Here is a 17170-nt window from a genome sequence, read left to right as displayed (position 1 = left end):
AGGGTGTGGCATGTGTGTGTGTGTTGGTGGAGAGAAAAATTAATATCAGAAATCAGAGACTGTTGTCATTCTTCATCTGTACACAGATTCTTAGTGTCTTCAACGTGCATAGCATAGAGCCAGTGCTCAGTGATGAGGGTGAATAAGTGAACAAGCCCACCATTGACCCAGTTCTATGCCAGGCACTTTTAAACACTGCTTTATTGAGATATAATTTATATACAAATATCTGCATATGTTTAATGTATACAATGTGATGTTAGGACATACGCATACATCACTGATACCATTACCACAATCAAGATAGTAAATGTATCCATCACTTCAAAAGTTTTTTTGTGAGCCTTTCTTTTTTCTTTTTTGTGATAAGAATGCTTAACGTAAGATCTACTCTGGTAAATTTTTAAATGCACAATACTGTATAGTTATAGGCACTTATTTTGTATAACTATAACTTTATGCATATATATAAAATATATATTTACAAGGGACTATTAATCAGCCTTAAGAAAATTCTGACATTTGCAAAAACACAGATGAATCTGCAAGACTTTATGCTAAGTGAAACAAGTTGGTCACAGAAGAGCAAATGCTGCATGATTCCACTTAGATGAGGTATCAAAGGTGGTCAAACTTATAGACGGTGAAAATGAAATGGCGGTTACCAGGGGATGGAGATTGGGGGAAGTGGGGCATTGTCGTTCAGGGTATAAAGTTATAGTTATATAAGATGAATGAGTTCTAGAGATCAGCAGGCAGTTTTCATTTTTTACAGTATCTATTTTAATTCTCACAATGTCACTTCAAAGCTTTTATCATTATCCACATTTTATAGTCAAACACATCAGGACTTGGAGAGGCTAAAACAGGTGCTGTGGAACAGCTTTGAATTCAGGGAGGCCCCTGTTAGTATCTGAATTCTGCTCTATTCCAGATTGTGACCTTGAGCAAATCAACCACTATATTGCTATTTTCCTAATTGTCAAGTGGGGAAATTAATAGACACTTTGCAGAATGATAGTGAGAATTAGGAATCATAAATGCAAAGGTCCAGCAGATGCTAGATAATAATTGGGACTTTTAAGGCCACTCAACCACTAAGTAAAATATCTGGCATTCAAACCAAGTTCACCTGGCTTCAATGCTGAAAGAAGCGCATGGACCTCAGGGATGCCACAATCTGGTTAACAGAGCATTTAAATGTACTTTATAGGGTTCTAGTGGATGAAAATACTTTGCAGAAATTATGACAGTTGTGTTCATGTGCTGTTTATCTTAGAAGATACTCTAGGTAGAAGCAACTCTTTGTGTTGTGGGTGGTCTTATATATGTTTATATTTTTAAATTATTTAAAATACTGTGTATTCTTTGTACAAGGCGGTTAATTACTTTAAAAATATATTGTTTTCTAACATACGCATTAGGGAAATTAACTTCCTGTTGGCTATGTCCTGTGTTTGAGCTCTGTGTTTCCTTGGCTTTTCCATTGAAAACCTAGGGTCAAGTAGATGCAAAATCAGCTGAATATCTTAATTTGAGATAGTGTAGTAATTTTTAAAATAGCATACATATATATTTTATATATATATATAATAGGTTAAAGGATAGAAGAGATAAAGATAATAGAGATAATAGCACATCTTAAACTGCAATATTCACATTACCTGGGTACGCTTATTTTGTGGAACACAATCAGCAAAAACTTAAATGGATAAATATATTTTCTGAAACAAAGGAATTTACATAAGATTAAAATTTGTGTAAAATGAGTCTCTGGTTTGTGCAAATAAACCCATTCCCTGATATATAGATGTATGTATATACACATATATGAATGTGTATATATACATATATGTATATATACACATGAGTGTGTGTGTGTGTATGTGTGTATATATATGTGTATATGTACACATATATATACACACACATATGTGCATACATATATATATATTTGGGAGGGAATAGTGACTTTTGCCTTGATAAATATAAACCAATACTCACTGAGGTCTAAAAAAAATTTTCTCGTTTTGCCAGTGACTAATGTAATTGTTTCTCAGCAAATTTGATTAATATCTGAAATTGAATCCTTGCTATCTGAAAATCTTGCTTGGTGACTTGTGAGGCAGATCTTTAAAATTGCATGAAACAATAAAGATTCTGGTGTTAAGACAAAAAGCTTGCCAGAGAACTGCATTTTCTTTTTTTTTTTTTTTTTTTTTTAATTGCATTTTAGGTTTTGGGGTACATGTGAAGAACATGCAAGGTTGTTGCACAGGTGCACACCTGGCAGTATGATTTGCTGCCTCCCTCCCCTTCACCTATATCTGGCATTTCTCCCCATGCTATCCCTCCCCAACTCCCCACCCCCCCCACTATCCCCCCTCCCCCCAACAGACCCCCGTGTATAGTGCTCCCCTCCCTGTGTCCATGTGTTCTCCTTGTTCAACACCTGCCTATGAGTGAGAACATGTGGTGTTTGATTTTGTGTTCTTGTGTCAGTTTGCTGAGAATGATGTTTTCCAGGTTCATCCATGTCCCTACGAAGGATGTGAACTCCTCCTTTTTAATGGCTGCATAATATTGAGAACTGCATTTTCACCCAAAGCAATCATCATAGAGAACATCAACGCAAGGCAATTTTTAATTATAAAATTCATATATCAGGAAATGGGTTTATTTGCACAAACCAGAGGCTCATTTTATACAAATTTCTATCTGTGTAAATTCCTTTGTTTCAGAAAATATATTTATCCATTTAAGTTTTTGCTGATTGTGTTCCACAAAATGATCATATCCAGGTAATATTAATACTGCAGTTTAAAATGCACTATTATCTCTATCTCTTCTATCCCTTAAACTTTAAAAATGATCTTAATGAATAGAAAACCCTACCAAGTAAAATAGAAAAGATTACCAGTTTGAAATAAATTGATGACCTTTTTAGGTAAAAATTGGACTACAAATGCAAATTGAGGGTTTTTATGTGTAACTCATTGTGTTGAGTACAGTACAATAAGAAATGAACATGTTTCCTTTCCTCAACGACTTTTTTTTTTTTTTTTTTTTTTTTTTTAAGATGGAGTCTCTCTCACTCTGTTGCCCAGACTGGAGTGCAGTGGCACTCACTGCACTCTGCCTCCTGGGTTGAAGTGATTCTTAATAACTCTACCTCTGCTCACTGCTACCTCTGCCTCCTGGGTTGAAGCGATTCTTATCATTCAGCCTCCTGAGTAGCTGGGATTACAGGCATGTGCTGCCATATGCAGCTAATTTTTGTTATTTTCAGTAGAGACAGGGTTTCGCCATGTTGGCCATGCTGGTCTCCAACCCCTGACCTCAGGTGATCTGCTTGCCTCTGCTTCCCTTGAGTCACTGCATCTGGGCTTCTCGTGGACTTTTAATCTAGTTGAAGAAAGAAGAAGTAAATTTACTAAAATAAACATACAGTATGTAAAGCAAGGTGTTTTTCAGTGTAGGAAATCATACACAAATTGGATAAATATGATAGATTGATAAATTGTCATATAATTTGGCAATTATTTGACAGACAGAGGGATACAGAGTGAGGTTTTACTGTGAGAAGTGTCTTGAAGAGGAAAAATTTGAATGAAGTCTTGAAATACGGCTAAGTTGCAGATAAACGGAGAGGAAGATATTGTTACATTATGTTTTTCTCAGACAAAGGCTCTCGTTCCTAGCACAAACATATTCTTAACCTTTTATACACATTTTTCTGACTAAATTTTGACATTATTCTGTTAGCAAATTATTATTTCTTTTAAGTATGATTTAAAAATATTTGCCATATACTTTTTAGTGTATTTTTAATCTTACTGCAAAAGTGATATGTGCCTATTATACAAAAATAATTGTAAAGAAGAATGTAAACACCAGCTAACTTCTACCATTTACATTTTGAAACTTTTTCTTCTTTTTTTTTTTCCTGATTATTAAAGTAATAGACTGGGCATAGTGGCTCATGTCTGTAATCCCAGCACTTTGGGAGGCCAAGGTGGGCAGATCATAAGATCAGGAATTCAAGACCAGCCTGGCCAACATAGTAAACACTCTGTCTCTACTAAAAATACAAAAATTAGCCAGGTGTGGTGGCGGGTGTCTGTAGTCCCAGCTACTTGGGAGACTGAGGCAGAAGAATCACTGGAACCCAGGAGGCGGAAGTTGCAGTGAACCGAGGTGGTGCCACTGCACTCCAACCTGGATGACACAGTGAGATTCTGTCTTAAAAAAAAAAAAAAAACAGTAAGAATATATATTTGGTATAAAATCAATTATGTATGTAATGCACAGAAAGTAAAAATTTCCTGGGATTCTCTGTTATAACCACATTAATATTCCTAGCCTGCTATTTACAATTTTGGAATAAACCTTTCAGAGCATTCAAACTCAGTGCAGCAGATTATGCAATGATAGGGCATGGTGAGGACTGTGGCTTGCTTGTGAATGCACACTCTGTCATGGTGCTGAAATTCAAACCTTACTGAACAATGACCAAACAAAATGCGCTACTGGGCTGTGTTTGGTCTTGCAGTATTCTGTTTGCAGCACCAATTTAGATAAAATGACATTGACATTTCTTTGTAAATACAGTTTTTCTGGCTCCATAATTTCTAAGTTTTTATATTGTGATTTACTGAAATATTTCCTTTCTACAATTATTAGGCATTCCTGATTTTCTAAATCTCACAATGTGCATAAATCTTTGCCCACCTGGATGTACAACAGAAACCTCAACAGCCCCAAACTGAAGTTACCATCATTTCTACTCAAATCGTTCCTTTGCCAGTGTTTTCTGTTTTAGTGTAATACGGTTTAACAGAATATCTGCAACCCCCCAGGCTGTCCTCTGTGCTGAGGTGTTTTTTACAGGGAAGGGTAAGGGGCGATGGTGTCTGTATTTCTTCTGAATCAACCTATAAAGCTGACCATTTCTGCTGTGTGGTTCCCAGTTTTTTCTCTCAGCTGCAATGGCTGCTTTCCACACTCCTACTCCATATTCTTTGTCCATCCATCCAATGCCACTCTATGAAACCATTACCATGTACAGCAGATTTTAAAACACAATCAACACTTAAATATTTAGACATCTCTGTTTTAATGGGCCATGGCCTTCCTGCCACAGGGTGTTTTTCACCAGTAGACTTTCCTGTTAGTCCCCATTCACATCTTGGTCCTTTTCCCTGTTTCCAGAGCCTGAAAACACTACTCAACTAGGTTGATACAGTTTGGCTCTGTACCCCCCTCAAGTCTCCCCAGTGTTGGAGGTGGGTCCTGGTGAAAGGTGGTTGGAACATGGAGGCAGATTTCTCATGAATGGTTTCGCACCATCTCTCTTGGTACTGTCCCTGAGATAGTGAGTGACTTCTAGTGAGATCTGGTAGTTTTAAAGTGTGTGGTACCTCTTCCTGCACTTTCTTGCTCCTGCTTCTGACATGTAAGATTTGCCTTCTGCTATGATTATAAGTTTCCTGAGGCCTCCTCAGAAGCTGAAACCACTATGCTTTCTGTACAGCCTGCAGAACATGAGACAATCAAACCTGTTTTCTTATAAATTACTCAGCCTCAGGTATTTATTTATATTTCATTATGAGAGCTGACTAACATCTTAAGCAGTGGAGTTCATTTTTCTTGTTTTTTCCTCACTCATTCAGACTCATTAAGTGTAAAAAGTCAGATGCTGTACTAGACTTGAGGGGGGAATTTGGATAAGACGCCCAGCCTTGACTTTCTGGAGCTTTCACTTACCTCCTTGCTCACTCTTGGCTCTGTCCTTGTTGCCATGGCTCTTTGTCATCATCCTCTCTTGGACACAACCATAGCCTTCTAAGTGGACCCTTGCTTCCAATCTTGCTGCTCTTCAGATTTTTCCTTCTCGTCCTTTCTGCCTTCACTGCTACAAGGACAATGATTTAAACATGCAAACCTACCTGGAATCTCTCTCGGTGGATTCCCAAGGCATGCAGGGTCAACATCCACCAAAATTATGTAAATGCTTTTAGAGTGCTCTAGAATCTGCCTCTGTCCACTTACCCAGACTTCTGAATGCTATTCTACACTTGTCTCACTCTAAACTTGTTATCTTTCTTTTTAAAAAAGATTTGTATGAATTTAAGGGACACAACTGCAATTTCATTACAGGAATGTATTACATAGTGGTGAAGTCTTGGCTTTTAGTGTATGCCATCACCTGAATAATGTACACTAGCTATTAAGTAATTTATCATAAAATTTCAACTCCTAAACATGCCCTACTCTCTCCCAACTCTGGACAGTCTACTGTGGTGCTAGTGGTCTACACTTCCTTCCACCACATCTTCACCTGGCTCAGACCAGTCCTTCAAAATTGAAGCATAAACTTGACTTCCTCAGGCACCTCTTCCATTCAAAGTTACATTCTTCTCTAATTAGGTGTCCCAATTGAAGTTTATAATTTCAGTTTCATAGCACTCTCCACACTTAAAATTATTTTCTAAAAATATTTGTAGAATACTTTATAGATTGGGAATTTGCCTGGTTTATGGTTTTAAATACTGTATAGACCCTTGTCAAATGCCATCCAAAGAGGTGACAATCACAATCCTGTCAGGATTGCTATATTCTTTTTTTTTTAATTGTACTTTAGGTTCTGGGGTACATGTGCAGATCATTCAGGGTTATTGCATAGGTACATACATGGCAAAGTGGTTTGCTGCCTCCATTCCCCCCCTCATCTATATCTGGCATTTCTCCCCACGTTATCCCTCCCCACCCTCCCCAGCCCCTGCTGTTCCTCCCCTAGCCCCCCCAACTGACCCCAGTGTGTGATGCTCCCCTCCCTCTCTCCCTGTGTTCTCATTGTTCAACACCCACCTATGAGTGAGAACATGCAGTGTTTGATTTTCTGTTCTTGGGTCAGTTTGCTGAGAATGATGGTTTCCAGATTCATCTATGTCCCTACAAAGGGTATGAACTCATTGATTTTTATGGCTGCATAGTATTCCACGGTGTATATGTACCACATTTTCCCTGTGCAGTCTATCATCGATGGTCATTTGGGTTGGTTCCAGGTCTTTGCTATTGTAAACAGTGCTGTGATGAACATACATGTGCATGTGTCTTTATAATAGAACAATTTATAATCCTTTGGGTATATACCCAGTAATGGGTCAAATGGAATTTCTATTTATAGATACTTGATGAATCACCACACCATCTTCCACAATTGTTGGACTAATTTACACTCCCACCAACAGTATAAAAGTGTTTCTCCATATTCTCTCCAGCATCTGTTGTCTGCTGATTTTGTTAAAATATATTTTATTGCACTTCAGGTTCTGGGGTACATGTGCAGAATATGCAGGATTGTTGCATAGGTACATACATGGCAATGTGGTTTGCTGCCTCCATCCCCCCATCACCTATATCTGGCATGTCTCTCCATGTTATCCCTCCCCAACCTCCCTATCCCCTGATGTCCCTGCCCTATTCCCCCCCAACAGACCCCAGTGTGTGATGCTCCCCTCCTTGTGTCCATATGTTCTCATTGTTCAACACCCACCTATGAGTGAGAACATGTGGTGTTTGATTTTCTCTGTTCTTGTGTCAGTTTGCTGAGAATGATAGTTTCCAGATTTATCTATGTCCCTACAAAGGACACGAACTCATCCTTTTTTTATGGCTGCATATCATTCCATGGTGTATATGTGACACAATTTCCCTGTCCAGTATATCATTGATGGACATTTGGGTTGGCTCCAGGTCTTTGCTATTGTAAACAGTGCTGCAATGAACATACATGTGCCTGTATCTTTATAAGAGAATGATTTATAATCCTTTGGGTATATATTCAGTAATGGGATTGCTGGATCAAATGGTATTTCTGATTCTAGACCCTTGAGGAATCGCCACACTGTCTTCCACAATGGTTGAACTAATTTATACTCCCGCCAACAATGTAAAAGTGTTCCTATTTCTCCACATCCTCTCCAGCATCTGTTGTCTCCAGATTTTTTAATGATTGCCATTCTAACTGGTGTGAGATGGTATCTCAATGTGGTTTTGATTTGCATTTCTCTAATGACCAGTGATGATGAACCTTTTTTCATATGCTTGTTGGCCTCATAAATGTCTTCTTTTGAAAAGCATCTGTTGATGTCCTTCAAGTACTTTTGAATGGGATTGTTTTTTTCTTGTAAATCTGTTTTAGGTCTTTGTAGATTCTGGATATTAGCCCTTTGTCAGATGGGTAGATTGCAAAAATTGTTTCCCATTCTGTTGGTTGCCAGTTCACTCTAATGATTGTTTCTTTTGCTGTACAGAAGCTCTGGAGTTCAATTAGATCCCATTTGTCTATTTTGGCTTTTGTTGCCAATGCTTTTGGTGTTTTAGTCATGAAGTCCTTGGCTATGCCTATGTCCTGAATGGTTTTGCCTAGGTTTTCTTTTAGGGTTTTTATGATGTTAGGTCTTATGTTTAAATCTTTAATCTATCTGGAGTTAATTTTAGTGTAAGGTGTCAGGAAGGGGTCTAGTTTCTGCTTTCTGCACGTGGTTAGCTAGTTTTCCCAAGATCATTTATTAAACAGGGGATCCTTCCCCATTGCTTGTTTTTGTGAGGTTAGTTCAAAGATCAGATGGTTGTGGATGTGTGGTGTTGCCTCGAAGCCTCTGTTCTGTTCCATTGGTCTATATCTCTGTTTTGGTAGCAGTACCATGCTGTTTTGATGACTGTAGCCTTGTAGTATAGTTTGAAGTCAGGTAGCGTGATGCCTCCAGCTTGGTTCTTTTTGCTTAGAATTGTCTTGCCTATGGGGGCTCTCTTTTGGTTCCATATGAAGTTTAAGGTGTTTTTTTCCAGTTCTGTGAAGAGGGTTATAGGTAGCTTGATAGGGATAGCATTTTATCTATAAATTACTTTGGGCAATATGGCCATTTTGACAATATTGATTCTTCCTAACCATGAGCATGGAACATTTTTCCATTTGTTTTTGTCCTCTCTTATTTCCTTCAGCAGTGATTTATAGTTCTCCTTGAAGAGGTCCTTTACATCCTTTGTCAATTGCATTCCTAGGTATTTTATTCTCTTTGTGGCAATTGTGAATGGCAGTTCGCTCTTGATTTGGCTCTCTTTAAGTCTGTTATTGGTGTATAGGAATACTTGTGATTTGGGCACATTGATTTTGTATCCTGACACTTTGCTGAAGTTGCTTATCAGTTTAAGGAGATTTTGGGATGAGACAATGAGGTCTTCTAAGTATACAATGATGTCATCTGCAAATAGAGACAATTTGACTTCCTCCTTTCCTAATTGAGTCCCCTTTATTTCTTTTTCTTGTTGATTTCTCTGGCTAGAACTTCCAATACTATATTGAATAGGAGTGTTGAGAGAGGGTATCCTTGTCTAGTGCCAGATTTCAAAGGGAATGCTTGAAGTTTTTGCCCATTCAATATGATATTGGCTGTGGGTTTGTTGTAAATAGTTTTTATTAATTTGAGATACGTTCCTTCAATATCTAGTTTATTGAGAGTTTTTAGCATAAAGGCTGTTGAATTTTGTCGAAGGCCTTGTCTGCACCTATTGAGATTATCATGTGGTTTTTGTCTTTGGTTCTGTTTATGTGGTGGATTATGTTTATAGACTTGCATATATTGAACCAGCCTTGAATCCCTGGGATGAAGCCTACATGATTGTGACAGATAAGCTTTTTGATGTCCTGTCGCAATTGGTTTGCTAGTATTTTATTGAAGTTTTTTGCATCTATGTTCATCATGGATATTGGCCTGAGGTTTTCTTTTTTGTTGAGTCTCTGCCAGGTTTTGGTATCAGGATGATGTTGGTCTCATAAAATGATTTGGGAAGGATTCCCTTTTTTTGGATTGTTTGGAATAGTTTCATAAGGAGTGTTACCAGCTCCTCTTGTATGTCTGGTGTAATTCGGCTGTGAACCCATCTGGACCTGGGATTTTTTTGGTTGGTAGCTATTAATTGCTTCCTCAACTTCAGCCCTTGTTATTAGTCTATTCAGGGTTTCAACTTCTTCCTCGTTTAGGCTTGGGAGGTTTCAAGTGTCCGGGAATTTGTCCATTTCTTCTAGGTTTACTGGTTTGTGTATAGAGTTGTTTGTAGTAATCTCTGATGGTAGTTTTTATTTCTGTGGAATCAGTGGTGATAGATCCTTTATCATTTTTAATTGCATCTTCTCCTTTATCATTTTTAATTGATTATTCTTCTTTTCTTTTTTATTAATCTGGTGAGTGGTCTATTTTGTTGATCTTTCCAAAAAAAACAGCTCCTGGATTTATTTATTTTTTGAAGGGTTTTTTGTTTCTCTATCTCCTTCAGTTCTGCTTTGATCTTACTTATTTCTTGTCTTCTGCTAGCTTTTGAGGTTTTTTGATCTTGCTCCTCTAGTTCTTTCAATTTTGATGCTAGGGTGTCGATTTTAGATCTTTCCTTGCTTCTCATGTGGGCATTTATTGCTATATATTTTCCTCTAGACACTGCTTTAAATGTGTCCCAGAGATTCTTGTACATTGTGTCTTTGTTTTCGTTGATTTTGAATAACATCTTTATTTCTGCTTTCATTTCATTGTTTATCCAGTCAACATTCAAGAGCCAGTTGTTAGTTTCCATGAAGTTGTGCAGTTCTGAGTTAGTTTCTCAATCCTGAGTTCTAATTTGATTGCACTGTGGTCTGAGAGATGGTGTGTTATGATTTCCATTCTTTTGCATTTGCTTAGGAGTGATTTACTTCCACTTATGTGGTCAGCTTTAGAGTAGCTGTGATGTGGTGCTGAGAAGAATGTATATTCTATGGATTTGGGGTGGAGAGTTCTGTAGATGTCTATTAGGTTTGCTTGGTCCAGATCTGAGTTCAAGTCCTGGCTATTCTTGTTAATTTTCTGTCTTGTTGATCTAATATTAGCAGTGGGGTGTTACAGTCTCCGAATGTTTTGTGTGGGCATCCAAGTCTCTTTGTAGGTCATTAAGAACTTGCCTTATGTATCTGGGTGCTCCTGTATTGGGTGTGTATATGTTTAGGATCATTAGCTCTTCTTGTTGCATTGATCCTTTTACTATTATGTAATGTCCTTCTTTGTCTCTTTTGATCTTTGTTGGTTTAAAGTCTATTTTATCAGAGACTAGGATTGCAACTCCTGCCCTATTTCTGCTCTTCATTTGCTTGGTAAATCTTCCTCCCTCCCTTTATTTTGAGCCTATGTTTGTCCTTGCATGTGAGATATGTCTGCATACAGCACACCAATGGGTTTTGAATTTTTATCCAATTTGCCAGTCTGTGTCTTTTGATTGGGGCATTTAGCCCATTTACATGTAAGGTGAATATTGTTATGTGTGAATTTGATCCTGCCATTTTGATGCTAGCTGCTTGTTTTGACCATTACTTGATGCAGTTTCATCATTGTGTTGATGCTCTTTACCATTTGGTATGTTTTTGGAGTGGCTGGTACTGGTTGTTCCTTACAATGTTTAGTGCTTCTTTCAGGAGGTCTTGTAAGTCAGGCCTGGTGGTGATGAAATCTCTCAGCAATTGCTTGTTCATAAAGGATTTTATTTCTCCTTCGCTTATGAAGCTTAGTTTGGCTGGATATGAAATTCTAGGTTGAAAGTTCTTTTCTTTAAGGATGTTGAATATTGGCCCCCACTCTTTTCTGGCTTGTAGGGTTTATGCTGAGAGATCTGCTCTGAGTATGATGGGCTTCCCTTTGTGGGTAACCCAACCTTTCTCTCTGGCTGCCCTTAGCATTTTTTCCTTCATTTCAACCCTGGTGAATTTGATGATTATGTGCCTCGGGGTTGCTCTTCTTGAGGAATATCTTTGTGGTGGTCTCTGTATTTCCTGGACTTGAATATTGGCCTGCCTTGCTAGGTTGCAGATGTTTTCCTGAATAATATCCTGAAGAGTATTTTGCAGCTTGGATTCATTCTCTCTGTCACATTCATATACACCTATTGAACATAGATTAGGTCTTTTCACATAATCCCATATTTCTTCAATGCTTTGTTCATTTCTTTTTACTCTTTTTTCTCTAATCTTCTCATTTTATTTCATTGAGTTGATCTTCAATCTCTGATATCCCTTCTTCTTCTTGGTCAATTTGGCTATTGAAACTTGTGTATGCTTTGTGAGTTTTTGTGTTGTGTTTTTCAGCTCTATCACGTCATTTATATTCTTCTCTAAGCTATTTATTCTTGTTAGCATTTTGTGAAACCTTTTTTCAATGTTCTTGGTTTGTTTGCATTGGGTAGAACATGATCGTTTAGCTCAGAGAAGTTTATTATTACCTACCTTCTGAAGCCTGTTTCTGTCGATTCATCAGACTCATTCTGCATCCAGCTTTTTCCCTTGCTGATGAGTAGTTGTGATCCCTTCTAGGAGGGAGAGGCATTGCAGTTTTTGGTGTTTTCATTCTTTTTACACGGTTTTCTTCTCATCTTTGTGGATTTATCTACCTATGGTCTTTGTAGTTGGTGACCTTTGGATGGGGTCTCTGAGCATACATCCTTTTTGCTGATGATGAAGTTATTTCTTTCTCTTTTTTAGTTTTCCTTCTAACAGTCAGGCCCCTCTGCTGTAGGACAGCTGGGGGTCCACTCCAGACCCTGCTTGCCTGGGGATCACCTGCGGCAGCTGCCGGACAGTAAGGTTTGCTGCCAGTTTCTTCTTCTGTTATCTTAGTCCCAGAAGGATACCTGCCAGATGTCAGCCTGAGGTCTCCTTTATGAGGTGTCTTTTTGGATATATGGGGGTCAGGGAGTTGCTTAAGGAGACAGTCTGACTTGTATAGGAGCTCAAGTGCTGAGCTGTGAGTGCCATTGTTCTGTTCAGAGCTGCTGGGCAGGTACATTTAAGTCTGCTGCAGCGGAACTCATAACAGCCTTTTTTCCCAGGTGCTCTGTTCTGGGAAGGTGGGGCTTTATTTATAAGTTCCTGATGTGCTGCTGCCTTTTTTCAGAGATGCCCTGCCCAGGTAGGAGGTAGCCTAGTCACAGTCTGCCAGCAGAGGTGTTGCTAAGCTGCAGTGTGCTCTGCCCAGCTGCTGTGTGAACTTCATGTGGTTTTGTTTATAGAGATATAGTTAGAACTGCCTCAGTAACTGCATTCTGCCTCAGTAGCGGTGGACTGCCTCAGTAGTGGCGGACTCCCTTGGTAGTAGCGGAGTGCCTCCATAATGGCGGACTGCCTCGGTAATGGTAGACGCCCTTCCCTCCACCGAGCTGGACTATCCAGGGTTCACCTGTGCTTGCTGTGAAACTCTCAATCCAGAGCATTTCAGATTGCTGGTCTCTGTGTGGGTGGGACCTGCTGAGCCAGATCACCTGGCTCCCTGTTTCACCCGTCTTTTTTTTAGTAGAATGGGTGGCTCTGTCTCCCAGGCATTCCAGGCGCCAGTTGAAATGGCCACTCAGATTTGTGTGAGTTTCTGTGCAGAGACCCACTGCACTGGCTGAAACAGCTGTGCTGGAAACTAGTTGTGCTTTTCTGTCCGGGCATCTCCTGGTCTGTGGGCAATAATAATTGATTTGGAAATGTGGTGATCACTCATCCTCTGAGTTGTTCTCGCTGGGAACTGCACTCCAGAGCTGTTCCTATTCAGCCATCTTGGATCCACCTCTGTCTCCTGATTTTTTAATGATCGCCATTCTACGTGGCATGAGATGATATCTGACTGTGGTTTTGATTTGCATTTCTCTAATGACCAGTGATGATGAACCTTTTTTCATATGCTTTTTGGCCTCATAAATGTCTTCTTTTGAAAAGCGTCTGTTGATGTCCTTCAAGTACTTTTGAATGGATTGTTTTTTTCTTGTAAATCTGTTTTAGGTCTTTGTAGATTCTGGATATTAGCCCTTTGTCAGATGGGTAGATTGCAAAAATTGTTTCCCATTCTGTTGGTTGCCAGTTCACGCTAATGATTGTTTCTTTTGCTCTACAGAAGCTCTGAAGTTTAATTAGATCCCATTTGTCTATTTTGGCTTTTGTTGCCAATGCTTTTGGTGTTTTAGTTGTGAAGTACCTGCCTATGCCTATGTCCTGAATGGTTTTGCCTAGGTTTTCTTCTAGGGTTTTTATGATGTTAGGTCTTATGTTTAAATCTTTAATCTATCTGGAGTTAATTTTAGTGTAAGGTGTCAGGAAGGGGTCCAGTTTCTGCTTTCTGCACATGGCTAGCCAGTTTCCCAACACCATTTATTAAACAAGGAATCCTTTGCTCATTGCTTGTTTTTGTCAGGTTTGTCAAAGATCAGATGATTGTAGATTGGAATGCTATATTCTTAGTAGGATTTTTAAAAACTTACATTTGGGCTCAAGATTTCCCTAGATAATCTGTCTCTTGATTTATATTAAAAGCTCTTCTTCTTGCCACATTTGATGTGTATGAGAAGATTTAATATATAGATGTGTTTTATAATATGTTTAGAAAGGCAGTTTTTTCTCTGAAATAAGCTATGGCTTGTCAGTATAGTAAGTCAAAATGAAGCATAAGTTTCATTTAACACACATCATGTTTGTTAAAAATCTTTGAAGTTATTTTTTCACAATATAATTTGTTCTTCATAATCATTGTAAAAATAGCATTTAATAGCTTTTTTCTATAACATTTTATGCTGCTACTCTGCTTCCATAAATATAATCATCAAAGACTTCTTAATGTAACTTTATTACACTATTGCTGAATGTTTAGATTTTTTACTATTATATGTGATGCTGAGATAAACATCTTCATGAATATAGATATTGACAAATTTATATTCTTGATTTCCTAAAAGTGTAATGGAGAGTTTAAAGTCCATGGCTATTTTCATTCCTCTTATTTTGTCAAATGACTTTCCTGGAAGAAGTGATACAGCATCATTGTGGCTAAAAGCCTGGACCAAGAAATGAGACAGCGGAGGTCTAAACCCTCCTCCATCAACTTTTTACCCGTATGCCCCCAGGCAAGTTACTGACCTTGTCTCACTTTCCTTATCTGTAGGATGAGAAGATCAAGATAACTGGGAAAAAAAAAAAAAGTTTTGGAGGATAAAGTCTTAGTATGTGAAAAGTACTTGGAAAATTCTTAGCGTGGCACTACTAATGTACAAGAATGTGAATTTTATTGAATTTGTACTAAATTCAATTTTATTTGAAACAACTTTTTTTCGTTTGTTTGAGATGAAGTTTTGCTCTGTTGCCCATGCTGGAGTGCAGTGGTGCAATCTCAGCTCACTGCAACCTCCGCCTCCTGGGTTCAAGCAATTCTCCTGCCTTAGCCTCCTGAGTAGCTGGGATTACAGGCATGCATCACCACACCCAGCTAATTTTTGTATCTTTAGTTGAGACAGGGTTTCACCATGTTGGCCAGGCTGTTCTTGAACTCCTGACCTCTTGATCAACCTGCCTTGGCCTTCTGAAGTCCTGGGATTGCAGGTGTGAGCCACCACACCCCGCCGAAAAAACTTTTTAAATAAAAAATAATAATGCCTGTTTTAATTTATGTTTTTCTAAATTATTTTTTTCCTCTCAGGAAGTTTTTTTGAATCCCACTTGTATGAAGATCAGTTTCTCAACAGGGAGTAGAGAGTGCAGAATTTCTAAAACCCTATTTGCAAGTAAGTTGAAAGCAAATTGTACCTTTTTAGCCAACTGTTTGTGGAGTAATGTCTAGGGAAACTGTTGGTAGCTTAGACTTCAATGTCTTTTAGATCAAAGAGAGATCTTGAAAACAATGTAAGAAAATTAAGAAATGAATGTTGCTTTATTTTGATTTTCATATCTGCTCTTCTCTCATGGATTTGCACTTTTACTGTATTTTCATTTTTGTGTGCAATTAGCTTTGATTTTCACAAGATAATTCAAAATAAAAGATCCTGTAGGGTAGTAATAGAATCACAGTATTCGGTAGTGGAATGTGATAGCTGTTTCAGAATAGTGTGGACTAATGGGCTATCATGAGACAGAGTCGGAGGAAGAATGGGTGGGGTCAGAGGTCAGTGAAGGGTGAGGAGATGTGGGACAATTTTTGCTACAAGAGCTCCTCTGGTCATCAGTAAATAGGGAAAAATGATGTTATGTCTTAGTTCATTTGTGTTGCTCTAACAAACTACCTGACATTGGGTAATTTTTAAAGAACAAAATTTATTTTCTCACAGTTCTAGAGGCGGGTAAGTCCAAGATCAAGGTGGCAGCAGGTTTGGTGCCTGGTGGGAGCCTGTTCTATGCTTCTAAGATGATACCTTTTTTACTGTGTTCTCAAATGGCAGAAGGGCAAAAGGGCAAAAAGGGCCTTGCTACTTCCCTCCACTTCTTTTTAAGGCCCTTTTTCCATCCATGAGGGTGAAAATCTCATGACCTAATCACCCTGTAAAGGCCCCATGTCTTAATGCTGTTGCCTTGGGGATTACATTTCAACATAAATTTTGGAAGGACACAAACATTCAAACCATAGCATGTTACCACTGAAAGGTTTTCAGAAGTTGAAAGCAGCTTATAAGGTGATTGTCATAGAAATGGACTCAAATAAGAACAAAAAGAAGCCCAATACATCCAAGATAAAGATAAAGAATGAATAGTATATTACAGATTTACATTAATAGAATGGCAGTGTTATGAGTTAGTTTCAAATTATTATTCAAAGTCTTGTATAAATTTTATTTGAAATGCTCTGATCTATACCTTATGAAACATATCAATCTGGAAAAAACTTATGAGACAGTTTGCAAAAGTTTTATGTTACAAAATACTCATTAAGGTAATCTAGATAAATTTTATCTTCTATGGCATAAATAACAAAGATTTCCAAAGGAGAGATGTTTCAGGTTTCCTGAGATTAAATGGAAAATTAGCTCTGTTATTGAAATCTTAAAAAAGTTTTCACTGCCAAAACCAAGATGTTTGCAGAGCTGTTCTTTTCTTTTTAATCTTCTGTCATATCAAAGAAAAAGCAAGAGTTGCTAGGAGCTGGGAACCAGTGGATGCTAGACAGAAAACCAAAGTTAATGTGGGAGCTTAGAACAGAGGGGCAAGTTAGAATCAGAGCAGAAAGGCACATATTTGGGAGAAGACATGCTTTAAGGGTCACAGCAGATAGTAGGGCAGTGATGAAAGAGATTACACATTATCAACTGTTGTCCATCACCACACAATAGATGACAAATTCAGGGCAGGCAA

Source organism: Aotus nancymaae, unplaced genomic scaffold (assembly GCF_030222135.1).
Source record: "Aotus nancymaae isolate 86718 unplaced genomic scaffold, 86718_ANA_hifiasm-v0.15.2.pri h1tg000020l, whole genome shotgun sequence".
NCBI lineage: Eukaryota > Metazoa > Chordata > Mammalia > Primates > Aotidae > Aotus > Aotus nancymaae.
The sequence above is the reverse complement of the archived record's forward strand: the minus strand, read 5'-3'. Positions refer to the sequence as shown.